This window comes from Marasmius oreades, chromosome 1, assembly GCF_018924745.1.
Source record: "Marasmius oreades isolate 03SP1 chromosome 1, whole genome shotgun sequence".
NCBI classification, from domain to species: Eukaryota; Fungi; Basidiomycota; class Agaricomycetes; order Agaricales; family Marasmiaceae; genus Marasmius; species Marasmius oreades.
The window spans coordinates 5,642,344-5,656,475 of NC_057323.1; positions in this window are offsets into that span (position 1 = coordinate 5,642,344).

Here is a 14,132-nt window from a genome sequence, read left to right on the forward strand (position 1 = left end):
CCCGTTCTCAGCAAGCTCCACAGCTTCGGCCATAGCCTCCAGCCCTGCAAAGTCGACGCCATTGAAGGCGGAATGAGCCTCCTCCAAGAGGCAGTCGCTGTTGCTATGCTCCCTGTAATGGCAATAGTTAGTAGCTGTCGTGTGCAGCAAACAAAATAATCAGTACGCTGCCTGCTGGAACATACGGCGCAATAGCTGTGCCGCGTATTTTGGGGCTTGGCCTTCAAGGTGCTGCCACGCACTGAGATGGGTAAGATAGCTATATATGTATGTCAATAACGTTCACTGATCACTGATACACAAGTAAGACCTTACCGTTCCTTGGCTCCTTCGCCGAAGTCAGCCTTTCTCTCCACCCCACTGGCCCAGGCCTTGATATAATGTTCAATCTGCAAGAGATCGTCAGTAGACAAAACACACGAACAAAATAGACAAGCAGGATACCACCATGGAGATGAGAGCAATAAGAGCTCCAGGGATGCACTTGCGCTCCATGAGCATCTTGAAGGACACCCGATCAGCCTTGTTCCTGTTGAAGAACGCAACACGAATAATGTGCACAAATATAGGATTTCCGTAGGGGTCTTGTGAGTCGAAAGAGCGGTTCTGCATATGAAAAGTCAGATCAAATCACGGCGAAGCACCACGAACTACTCACTTTGATATCTAACTTGCCGAACTTGAACCGCTCGTCTTCCAGCACCCACTCAGTTGCACTCTTGACATCCTTGCTGCTCTTGTAGTGAATTGGGATGCCGAAGAATCCTGCTATGCAGCCTTTGATCCTTAGACCAATGGCTGTAGTGAAGGCACCCTTTGAGTAGAACCTACACATGGACCATCAGTGACGCCTTGAGACAAGGTGGTGGTTACTTACAAAAGTGACAAAGGTCTCCCAAGCCTCTGGTTGCGCCTGTAAAAGTGCCAAAGTGGTGGTGAGAGTTCCCCTTTGGGAAGGTGAACTATCTTTAATGGCCTCGAGGGCGCATTCACGAATAAAATCCGGCTTTGTGACCACAGTGACATCGGGAAATGCATCTGTCAGTCCAATGTGTGCACGTACATAGCTACGCACAATCATCGCCAAGTCTTTGGCGGGTGCAGTAAGCATTGCCAATGTCACCTTCGGAGGCTACATGAAGCTGAACATCAGACAGGAAGCACTAGCGAAAGCGTGAAACCTAACCTTTGAAGTGCAGCCAGCAGGAGCAGGCACAACAGCAGCCGTCCTTGGGGTGCCACATGGAGAGTCTGTTTCGTCGTCGTCGTCGTCGTCGTTGAGGACAATAATCTAGATTAAGGCCTGTCAGTACAGATCTGAGCTTGTAGGAGATGGGAGATCGTACACCGTTGTTCACAGTTGCATCTCGCCACTGTCAAGACGGGTGATTCAACGAGCCAGCACTGAATTCTGGGTATTCATGGATCGGGTCGTCGTCAACGCCGAAATCCACTTCATCACCATCTTTGATTTCTTTGATTTCATCCTGGTCCTGTGTCTCGTCCTTGTCCTTGTCCTTGTCCTTGTCCTCATCCACATCCACATCCTCGTCCTCACCGATTTGGTCAAAACGGTCAACACTTGCACTGCCCTCGAAGACCTTGGTGGTCGGTAGTATGCCCTCGTCCTCATCCACATCCTCAAAGTCATCCCTCTGAGAGGCTGTGACTTTCGTGATTCTACCCTTTTTAGACTGGGGGCCAGGAGTAGGCTCGTCTAACTCTGCAACCAAAGATGCAGCCCCAAAAGCGGAGGTAAGTCTGTGAATAAAACGAAGAAAATTGAATGAAAAACATACGGTTTCTTTTTAACTTGCTCTGGCGCATTTGGCGGAGGGCAAGTTGTGCATCCTCGTCCCCATCTTGTGCTGCATAAGTCAATGAATGCAACAAAATTGATTGCCATGCACAATTGCTTACCGGCCTTGCGAATCTCCCGAAAGGCCTCTTTCGAGAGGATGTTCGCATCGAAGGCGATGGGGGTACTGGTTACCTGTTTGCCTGTGGCTGTTTTGGCTTTTCCTTTGAGTGGCTTGTTAAAAGCCTTCCTCTGAATCAAAGAATTCATTTGCTTCTGAGCGAGGGGCTTTTTCGGCTTTCAAACCGTGTTAAGGACGTGTGGAATGACTCGGAACCGAAGGGAGAAACGATAAGATAAGATATAAGATATGTACGGAAGGATATACTAAAAGAGGAATGATCTAAGATGAAGAGAGGGAAGAAATGGAGTTGATCGGAGCGTGTCGGGGAGCGACGAGGAGAGTGAAGGAGGTTGAAGAGAATGACGGAGTCTTGACAGTAGCCGAAGTTATTGGACAACGGCTTCCTGAGTTGAGCTGCCTTAGACCAGGTCACTGGGAAACCAGAGTCGAGTTTAATTCTAAAGAATGTAACTACTAAGTTGTACATCTTATATAGGATAGAAATGTACAAGGTCCGAGACGGATTCAATAGTCGGATCCGCATTCGGACCGCCGACTCCCAAGCCGATGGTCTAGGCTTTAATAGGTAGTACGGAGATTAAGGTAAGTGGAGTAAGTGATTGTCACGTCGGTCCGGATCGGTCCGGCATGGATGTAACAAACCACAGCATTCATCGGATCTGTGACCTTGGCAGACTTTTTGAGGGTACGGCCAGAGGATGTGGTCTGAGCTAGGAACATTGTGATCGAAAATACCTAGAGAAGTGGAAAAGTGGAAAATCGAGACAGTGAAGATCAGGAGGCCAGTCATACCACCTTTATAGAATGCAACCCTTTGCATAACGATGCCCATCCTGGTACCAGAGGAACCCAACAGCAGGGTCAGTTTTTTTTCTTTCTTTTTTTCGCTGGAATGCAGAACTGAACATTTCTTGGTTTTGCCGTACAGGCGATGCTGTCTGCTGCCGCCCAACTACAGCTGTAGGGAGGTACAGTGGAGCTGGAGTGTGACGAAGAGCGAAAGATATGACGAATGTTCTTGCGTTGCAAAGTCAATGCCTATCTATCGGAAGATGTTTCATAATTTACATACCTATTCTCCATGGTGGTAGAGACGTAATGTGTGGTTCCCTGGCCAAAAGGCAGGATCCTCTAAGCGCTTTTTTTTTTTTTTTTTTTTTTTTTTTGCTGGAATGGAGAACTGAACGGATCGTGGTCTTGCCGTAAAGACAAACGTGTGGGTCGTAAGCCTAGCTCCACAGACAGAGAAAGGGTTACAGGAAACCAGGAAAGCGCTGCCTCTTACAACAGCTGTAACGAGGCGTAGCGGTGACGGTGATGAGGAAGGAGCGATTGTGACCAACTTGAAGCGTCAAACTTGGGACACGTTACTGTGACATTTGTGACACATACCTCCCTTTCCTACTCACCTCCATCTGCACATTTTACCTTCGCTTAATCGTGTTCCGATTCTCTGCCTAGCTGTAGGAGAGAATCAGGGCTATCACTCTCCAAGGCGACACTCCAAATGCAAATTATGGAGTGATTTTCTGCCTGGCGGTATGTCATCACTCTCCAAGGCGACAACGAAATGCAAGGCAAACTCTGGTGCAATTCTCTGCCTAGCAGTAGGAGAGATTCAGGGATATCACTCTCGAGGACGACGGCGAAATGCAAGATTCTATATTTGACGTGCTGAACGCGTGCATACTGTATTGAAATCTCAAGATTCGTATCTCCCTACGCTACATCCCTTCCAACTTGAAAGGGGTAATAGTCGACTGTCTTCCGACGAAAGCTGGTGACGTGGATTTGGTCGGAGTTGTTGGAGTTTTTGGAGTCAAAGTTTGGCCCCTCTTGGGGGTCAACAGCGCGCTTTCTCTGTATCAACATTGCTTCAATAGATTTCGGAGTGGAATTGAAGGATCTTCAAGCAGTGTTAGACTTTCATGAGCACTCGCAGACCAACCGCTTACTTACCCAAATGTTCAACACTGTCTCCCGAGGTGAAATGTTTGAAGGGAGAAGGAAATCGATATGGGCTGGGTGTGCTGGGAGGTTCGCTCTAGGAAAAAGCCTTCCATTGACTTTCGGTCACTTGTGAGAGATGGGTCTCCTGAATCACTGTCTCACAGGTTGGACAACCTATTGGGTTATGGTCCACCGAAGTCTCTCGGAAATGCGATTCCAAGTCCATTATGCCAGCGGGTTCTTCCATGTCGCTGTTGGGCTCTGTTGTACTGTTGCTGGGACTTCTACCAATGTTTACCGGTGGCTCATTTTCGGGTTTGGTCAGGCTGTCTTCTGATGAGGGTGGGAGTGATGTGAGGTTTTTTTCTGGCAGAGGGCTATCGGGTTGTGTTTCGCTGTATTCAGAAGGGGGAGCTGCTTGAATCGGGGTGATTCATATAAGCTAAGTAGACATTTTTATGTGTCAATAGAACAATAGAACGTATTGTATCAGCTACTCACAAATGGCTGCGAAAGCAGCTCTGCATTGACTCCCACTGTGATCATTGGACGGGTTAATATGGCTCTTGAACTGTTACATGGATGGACCTCAATGTCGATGTGAGGTCCACGTCTGGCTATGACGCGTAGGTCAGTCGGGGGATCCATCCATCTCTGGATGTAACACTGTATGGTTGATAATACCTTATATTGGTTTTGGCGCAACCATGTGATCATTTCCCTCCCTCTCCTCTACCACCACAACGTACCTCAACTTAACAACCCTATCCTTGAAACCCAGCTGTGGGTTGAAGATTTGACTGCACCTTTGGTTCAGTTGTGGTCCAAAGCTTCGATATTGGTCTTGACACGTGAAGGCCTTTCTGTATTTCCAAGGTGGTGATCTCGTGTCGAACGTTGGAGGCGTTTTTCATTAGCTTAGACGACTGGACACGCGTTTTTTCCCTCTCAAACACCGTACAAAATGCGATTCGAGTTTAAGGTATGTTCGTCGTTAGTTCACCGTGTTCTAGAGCAAAATTGAATATGACTTTCCAACTTCACAGAATACAACGCAATCTGGCATTGAACTGCAACCGACAACTTCCATATCAAAAGACAGCATCTATTTCGCCGTTGACAGAGATCTCTTTACCCTCTGCTCTCATGAATGAGATATTCCAACAGTCATCCCCGATCGAAACGAACTTCTTTACTCCAGCTGTCATGATAACCCGACTCCTTACCTTCGAGAATTCAACTGGATCGATCTCTCCACTCACCCGTTCCTACCCCTCGTGCCTCAGTGGAATGTGTACAAGGGCACACTCTTCCGTTGTCTTGATTACCGAGATAACCATTTCCCTTACCATCGAGATGCGAAGGGCTTCCAATTGACGGAGGTCGTTATCAAGGAGTGGGATAGTCTTGAACACTCCCTGAAGAGGCTTGTCAGCGCGATGTTGGAGGTTGGTAACGTGGGCGAGGCAGTTAAGTCCTTGAGATTGTCTTTATGGCCCTTCCCCGCATTGTATGGCTTCAAAAAGCAACATTCCTCTCTCAACAGTCTCCAGAAAGCAGCAGCGTCATCCAGAGATGCTTTCTTGCCTCTGATAGCCACTGGGACCTTGGCATTCCTGTGGTGCAAACACCTTGAAGAGAAGGAGAAAACCTATGGTTGGCGCGAGAAAATACAGGACCAGTGGAATATACACCCCGAATGGTTCTCCACGTTCGAGAGGTCCTATGCCAACGACCACCATGTTCTTCGTGCTGGCGGCATAATAGACACCAAAAATGCGAGCGCGCCAATCCTTGTTGCGCTGTACAGCCGACTCAATGTATCTGTATGTTTGTACTGGGGGGACATTGAGAGGGAAGCTTCAAAGAACTGGGAGCAGTTCAGGGTGTGGAGGGAAGGGAACCAGGACGACCAGGTTTGGGGTCACCATCGGAGCCTCAACTTAGATCACCTCTTCCCCAGTAATGAACAATACTGGGAGATATATCAATTGGCAGTCGGTAAACTCCCTCCTGGCTTCTACGAGATGGATGAACATGCGCAAAAACTCCTACTTACCTCCAACGGTGTGCATTTGGGTTATCTCCCTTCCAAACCGGCAGACGAAGCCGGGTTAACTGTTTCTGAGAATGTCATCCATTTGCCCCCACCAAAAGCGGTATATCAAAGCTCCTATAACGACCCAGACAATGATGCCCCGTGGGTAGAAACTGGCTCCGGACAACTGCAAGGAGAGTGCTGGACAGACTTTTTCAAACGTCGAGAGCAGCGTACTGAAAAAACAAGGGCCCAGGCATCAGCAGCATTGGAGCAACCATGAGAAAGAAGCGTCGAATTTCCAATTGCCTGGTCGCAAAGGAGCCAGAGTGTGGTTGTGGGAAAGCCGTAGTGGGTTTCGCGTTCATACCCTCTGCATACGGGGTGATATCGAGGGAGACTGGCAACGGCTCTCACATACGCAGAAGAAATATGACCCCATCTGGCACGAATGGGACCTGTGCTCTGAGTTTGGCGAGCCCGATCCAGACAGCGATTACGGCGATGATTTCGATGATTTCGACGACAATCACGATTACAATGGTTTTGCTGGTTCTGAACAACCCGTGACTGCAGACATGCCTGGAAAGAGTCAGGATGGGATGGAGCCTGACGAGCAGGAAAAAGAGGTCGAGGTAATAGACGAAGGCAACTTTGAGGAAGGGGAATTGTCAGACAGCGAGGCACCTGTTATGACTTCTACTGAGGCTCTGAAAACGGTGGCTTCATATGATGAAGACGACGTTGCAGGACAGGAACACATTACCGACCCAAGCACTGTACATGGTATGAGGATGGACGAGGTGGCATATGAGCGGTACGGGTTCACAGGCGACTCGGCGACGGAAGGTGATGGAGCAGAGAAGCCTGAAACTACTCTATGTTTGCTTGGGAATGGTCGGTGGGCAAGCAACCCTAATAATGCCGCCTTCTCCGAGCCCGCTCTTACGAGGGAGGTCATGGGGAAACTTCAACTCTTTTTCTTCCGACTGTCCAGGCTTGCCATCACATCGTTGCCCCTTGTTGCCCAGCTTGAAGGCTGCGATCTCAGTGAGGAAGATTCATATATGGCTGATTACGCGAATTGGGAGATACGAGTATCTGCGATAACAGTCGACAACGCGCCTGCATACGTGGTGAGGATGAAAGAATCGGTAGAGGCGAAGATGGTTCTACTTCTGTACGACCCTGTGTCGGTCCTGCAGATAGTTCGCTGCCAGTGGGGTCCCACCCTACAAGACATTGCCACGCAATTGATTAATCATGGCATGTCGTTTCAAACACTGATTCCAGGTCCACTACCCCCCCGATCTAAGCAGGCAGCACGAAAGGCCGCTCCTAAGCCGTACTTGGGCTTCTGGAAAAAGGGTTACAAACCCGATGTCTACGATTATGCAGCGTATCGAGACGAGCGAGATAGGTTCCTGCGTTCAAGTCGCGGCCGAGCGTGCTTATTGGCGGGTGGACTGCTTGCTCGACTGGCTCGAGATCAAGTTCAGCTGGAGGACGTTGTCTTTGGACCTGATCCTGATCTCGTCTACCGACAAGGGCGATGTTTTTGGCAACACAAAGGAGTTGGTTACTGGGATGACTTCCTGACATGGGACGAATCAGACCTAATTTCTGGGATGTATATGGTGGAGAAAGGTATGATTACAATACAACGTCTTTTAGTATTGACTCCTTACTGACTGTATTTTCCTTCAGACCAGGTCAACAACAGCATCGACGAAGCGTCTCACATGCCTTGGTGGCCTCGTCAAATGCATTTCTCTGTAGGTGGCCTGAATATCGGCTTCTGGAGCAAGGATTGCGAGAAGTGGTTCTTGAATCGCGTTCGTGAATGTCAATCGGGCTCAGCTCATCTGATGTCTGCGGCACGTTGGAGAAAAGCCGTTTCCATGACGTACAGCATCCCCAGGACGATGGCGAAACACTGACAGCTGGCAGGATCGTTTTTCAAGCAGGTTTTGACGCGGAATCCCACGCAGTAGTATCTTGTACGCTTCCATTCAAGTTGGACATTTGTTGTTTTTTGTTGGGTATCACACACGTACTATTGATTCAGTATCTCATTTGATGTGGTATATAAATGAAACTGTTTAATGTATAGGTAGCAATATATTTTTTTTTGGAATGTCGAACGTGAACTGGTATTGGCTATCTCGTGGGCGTCAACATGCCTTTTAGATGAGATCATGTGATTACGTTTACCTTACCTATCACCACCACCACTACTGCCATTCTGCCAGCTGCAGGCATTTGGCTACATCGAAATTGTGATCTGTCTGTTGCCAGCTGTGGAAACAGAGGATTAACTATGCACTCGTTTGAACTAGAAGAATAATACAGTTGATTAATGGCCACCACTGCTCATCGACTTGCTCAAAAACTAGAGCTTCAGCGTGAACAGAAATCCTGTCCTTCATGTGGAACATGGTTTAAAACTCAGGGAGGGCGTGATTCTCATCTGAAAACGGCAAGATCGTGCAAAGACTGGAACAAACTATCAAAGCAGCTGGACCTATCTGGATTGGAAGAGGAGGTTGACTCACGCGAAGAGCAGGTCATTGAAGAGGACGAGGATCAGATTGCGCTACAATTCGAGGAGGAGAATGATCTGTTTCATTGGCATGAAACAGATCCTGACCTGGAGATAGGGCAAGCGGGACCAGGACCATCCACTGGACAGGCTTGGGCATTGAAACGGATGCTAGGTGCAATGCCGTTTTCCGTCGAGGCTCCACCGTCACAAGAGTACGAAGAGCAGCATAGCCAGGGAGGCAAAGTAATTTGAATGAGCAAGACTTTGCACGAAAAGTGGCGAGCTCATTTTGGGCATGAAGAGTCTAAGATTGGCAGTGATCATACGCACGAAATGTATAAGCCTTTTGCCTCTGAGCTGGAGTGGAAGATTGCACAATGGGCGATCAAGGAAACTGTTGGACAAGGTGCGTTTGATAGACTGCTGGAGATCCCTGAAGTAGGTGCCACACAAAATCTTTCATAAACCTCGTGATGCTAATCATAAACGCCAGGTTGTTGAGAGGCTGGGACTCTCATTCATGAATTCAAGGGAGCTCAACAAGAGTGTAGAACAAATCCCCCACACAGGGAGCCTATGGAAAAGCAAGAACTTCTGTTTAACAACAAACCGGACGAACTTTTGACGCTGTGATATTGTAACCTGCTAGATGTGATAAAGGCATTGTTGGGAGATCCAGAGCTGGCCGACCATTTAGTGTACAAGCCCTCCAAGCTGTTCACCGACGAACAGAAGAAGGAGAGAAAATTCACGGAGATGTGGACGGGAAAATGGTGGTGGGCAATGCAGGATCTACTCAAAGAGTCGGCCACAATTGCACCAGTGATCTTAGCCACGGACAAGACACAGCTGACGCAGTTTAGCAGAAGCCATTCTGCCTATCCAGTGTACCTAACACTAGGAAACATACCCCGCAAACTTCGCAGAAGTCCTTCCCAACATGCCTGCATCCTAGTCGCATATCTCTCAGTCGAGAAACTCTCCAAAGATGGGTTGAGCAAGAAAGAAGCCAGTGCTCGGTACACTCGACTTTTTCACGAGTCGATGCGTTTCCTTTTCAGACCGGTTGCTGAGGTTTTGAAATGCGGCGTTGAAATGGTGGGAGGGGACGGAGCAGTGCATCAAGTCCACCCTCTGATATCCTGCTATGTGGCTGACTACCCGGAGCAATGCTTAGTTTCCTGCTCGAAGTACGGCACTTGTCCTAAATGTCGATGTAGCGCAGAGCATCTTGGAGACATGGAGAAGAAACCGAACTGTACTCGCACCTGGACAATAGATATCATGGACCACGCTAGGGTATCTTCTAACAGCCAACATGAGTACTTCAAGGCTTGCATGAAGCATGAAGTCTCGGGTTACACTTACCAGCCATTCTGGTACGATTTCTATGGCACAGAAATCCATATGGCGCTCACCCCGGACGTATTACATCAACTATATCAAGGGGTGTTCAAACACCTAGTAGGCTGGTGTCAAGACCTGATGACTGAGGAAGAACTCGATCGTCGCATTCGCTGTCTCCCTCCAGCCATGGGAGTAAGACATTTCCGCAAAGGATGGTCGGTTCTATTACAGATAAGCGGAAGCGAGCGAAAACATATGGCTCGCATTCTACTAGCATGCCTGGTGGGTTCCAACATGCCACCCGGAGCGATCAAGGCATGTAGGGTGATTCTCGATTTCATTTACCTGGCGCAGTACACCACTCAGACCACTTCCACCTTAAAAGAGATGGAGGACGCCTTGGAACGCTGGAAGTGCCATAGCCAGCAGTTCATAAACCTTGGGGTGCAAGGAGACTTCAACATCCCAAAGTTCCATTCACTCGTCCACTATACCGAGATGATACGGCTCTTTGGCGCCACAGACAACTACAATACTGAAATGTTCGAAAGGCTGCATATAGACTTTGCAAAAAAAGGGTGGAGGGCGTCAAATCATCGCGACGAGTTTCCGCAAATGGTGAACTGGCTATCATGACAAGAGAAGATAACTGCGTTTGGTCGCTATATCGAACGTGAGAAGGAGGGGATGCTACAAACGGTAGATGAAGGCAAGGAAAAGCAAGGGCCAGCTAAAAGTGGTAGACCTTCCCTTGCGTTCGACCTGCAAACAAATAGATGCATGTATATCACCAAGCACCCCTCAGCCATTAAGAGTCCAGAAGCCATCGAGAAGACGCATGGCATGGTCAGTTTCCGCGACCGTTTATGTGCTTTCCTCACGCTTCACTCGGGTAGAGAACTCCGCGACATCCCGTTCAAAACCGTTGACCTCTATCACACCCTCAAATTTGTGTCAACGAACAGCGACAACGACGAAATTGAGGAGACTGTACACGCAAGTCCGCAGCGGAGAGATTGTGTGATAGTGGTAACGACTCCCAACGCAAAGCTGACAGGACTTACTGGTGAGTTTTCGTTTTTGATCATCCGCAAACCTTGGCTTACTTTTCGAACGTGTACAGGTACAAGAATTGGCAGAGTGAAGGTTATGTTCTGGATTGCGGAAACGTTTAAGATGGGGGGATTCGGTGAACAATCAACACCACAGTCGTGGCCGACATACCCCGTAGCGTACGTGGAATGGTACACCAAACCAACAGCTGCGAATGGTACACACAGATTGCATGGTGTATCCAAGTCATATGGGCCCGATAACATTATGGCTGAGTGGTCATTCATACTGCTATGCAATATTCGCCAGAGCTGTATGCTGGTCCCAAACTTTCAGAAAAACCCATTACAGCCCGACTGGAGTTCCAAAAACGTGCTCGACAAAGCTGAGCATTTCTTCCTCAATGGCTTCCAGTCGGTACAGCGTTACAAAACGCTGTAACTGCATGGCATATGTTGGGACGTCAAAGTATCCGGGACCGTTTTGTGGGTGAGGAATTTGGAAAAGCGTCAACGACGCGCTATATACGCGCAAACGCGTACAAACGATGCTGCACATTAGCCAACTGCCTTCTGCCTCCTGCTCTATAGGTGCACTCTGCTGCCATTCTCCTTATGGCAGTCTACAAGTCATTCCACTGTGTTCTGCAAGAGAAATATCACAGGAGGTTGAAGAAAAGGGACAAAATACAGAGAGGGGGATATATATATGCCTTGAAAGGCTGGATGAGAGATGGAGAGGTGTTTATCAAAGTAGGGAGGTCTGTGAAGCCTGCAAAGCGCTATTGGCAACATAGAAGGATGTGTAGAATCAAGAGGTGGAGGTTTCTAGACGTTTGGTGGGCGAGCAACACCTATAAATCCGGTAAGTGATTTTTTAATCACTCTGCTATGACGCCCTGTTGATTCCACTCACAGAAAGGTTGATCCATCTGTGGCTTCTACTCAACGGCTTCCGGTGGGATGGTCAACGTTGTGACTGTACGTCTAGCGTTGGATCAGCATTGGCAAGGGAGTTGCTACTGATCCAACGTCTTACTAGGCAGAACCTTGCACAACGAACGATTCATTTATCCTGGCCCTGATAATGGCGTCTCCATTACTCGCGCAACAATCAAGGCTCATTGTTGAACACCCCGCGTTCTTGTTGGTATCAAAACACTCACTGTATCCAAGTCATCTCTCACTACATACACTTTTCTTGAGCTTTCTTTTTGCCATGTTTTGTATATCAAACTTATTGTATTGCAATACTACATACTCTGCTATCGTTCACGCTATCTTTCACTATGACTCGCAACGCAACTGAATTCCTCCCAATGCCGGTGAGTGAGAACCAAAATACCTCGACGCGTTGAGCTGACTTGCGTCTTGCGATGACGACCCCACTCCCCAGTTGTGTTTGAGAGCGTCAGGAGAGCGTTGAGACGCATCACGCTCTGCTTCTGGGACCTGCTGCCCCAGCTGTGTGGGGCAGCGTTAACAACTTTTTTGCGTGTTGAGAATCCGGTGTCCACACTGGATTCTCAATGCGCATTTGATGCGCCTCAACGCCTGAACCCTTTTTCCTGATGTACAACAATAGTAGTTTTGCTCTGTCCATGCTGGTAATGCTGATAATGGGCAAAGTATACCATTCAAGAATCAATCTAATATCAGAGCTACAGTAATGCAAGAAAAACACACCAAGCAAATAGATCAACAAATCTATTGCCTTTAGTATTCTATAAAATTGGGGTTCGGAAGTTTGGCTTGTCAAAGGTTATGCCTTCTAAGAACTCTCAAGATGGATACAAACAAAATTCTGATTGTGAAGTCTGGTTCAAGATAGAAGTAATCTCTACTATCAATCTGTTTTTACTTATACTTATATAAAATCTAACAATATAAAGCCTACTTCGGCTCATAAAACTCAAAACAAACTCTAGTGTGGCCCAAAATGCCTAGAATCCCCAAGTGGACTATACCAAATACCAAATACCAAATGTCCCCAAGTGGACTATTTCCAAATAAACTTACAAGCCAAACCACTCAGAGTCAACCAAATCTGTGTTCTGACAAAACCACCACACACTGATGGAGTCAGAGCAAATCCAATCACTTTGAGAGTTCCCACTTAATCACAAATACAATTTAGGCAGTACTAAACTGAAGAATTCTAGCTTTTACAGGGCTCCTTATATACTGCTTGAGGACTAGAAAATACAAAAAGTAAATAATAAACTGATTTTCTACAGAATCTTTGATTTCAGATGAGAAAAGAATCAGAATAGATGGTGAATTTCCTCCTTTGGCCATTTCTCCTGCATTTGAGTATAATGTTCTTCTTCAATTTCATATTCTTGGTCTTCTTAGTCTCTACCATGTGCAATTCTTGTAGGTCTAAACCCCTCTTTCTCCTGGTCTGAAGTAGGATGCATGGTCTGCACATTATTCGATCACTCCATTCCTCCCTACATCTTTTTCTTGGATGTGATCGAATGAATCTTAAATCTCTTGTTCTCCCGGTCTCTCTACGTCTGAAACTCTCTTTCCCTTGGACTAATTCTAATCTCTTTCTTATCTGTTGACCCTACCATATCTCCTGAATAATCTAATCTGATCTATCTTACTCAAAAGATATGATGTCCAAAATCTGTAACTTCGCTCTAAGTCTATGATGTCTTTATAGTCTGTCTGTAATCTGTCTTCTTAAAGCCTAATCGAAACTAAAATGAAATAGTATAATATTTTTTAATTACCCAAAATATGATACAGAAGGCAGAGAGGCCAATGAATATAGAAGGTTTGGAAATAGCTGTCTTCTCAAAGTCCTTCAGGTTTCAGATTTGTCTTCTTGAAGATATCTCTCTATTCAATTTACTTCAATCAGAGGTCTAGGGCTTTGACTAGCAGTTTGGGCTATCTCTAGTCCTCTATTTCTGCTAAATAATCTGTTCTTCTTTCTTAAAAGCAAAAATTGAAGTCTTTTATAGTATCACACAAAACAGGTGCAACACTGGAAGTAGCACCAACACTAGTCCTGTCACAGTCCCATCACTGACGCATTGGCAAACTGAGTAGTGAGGGTCCTGTAAAACAGAAGAAAATTCTCAGCCAGACAATTTAGGGATTTGCCAAATCCATATAAGGAAGGTTTACCTACCATATTAAGTAGACTGCATTGGGAACAAGATCTGTGACATGTGTGTAATCTTTTTACCATATCAGAAAAACCCATACCCAATATACCATTAAAATCAAAAAGAACTGGAGTA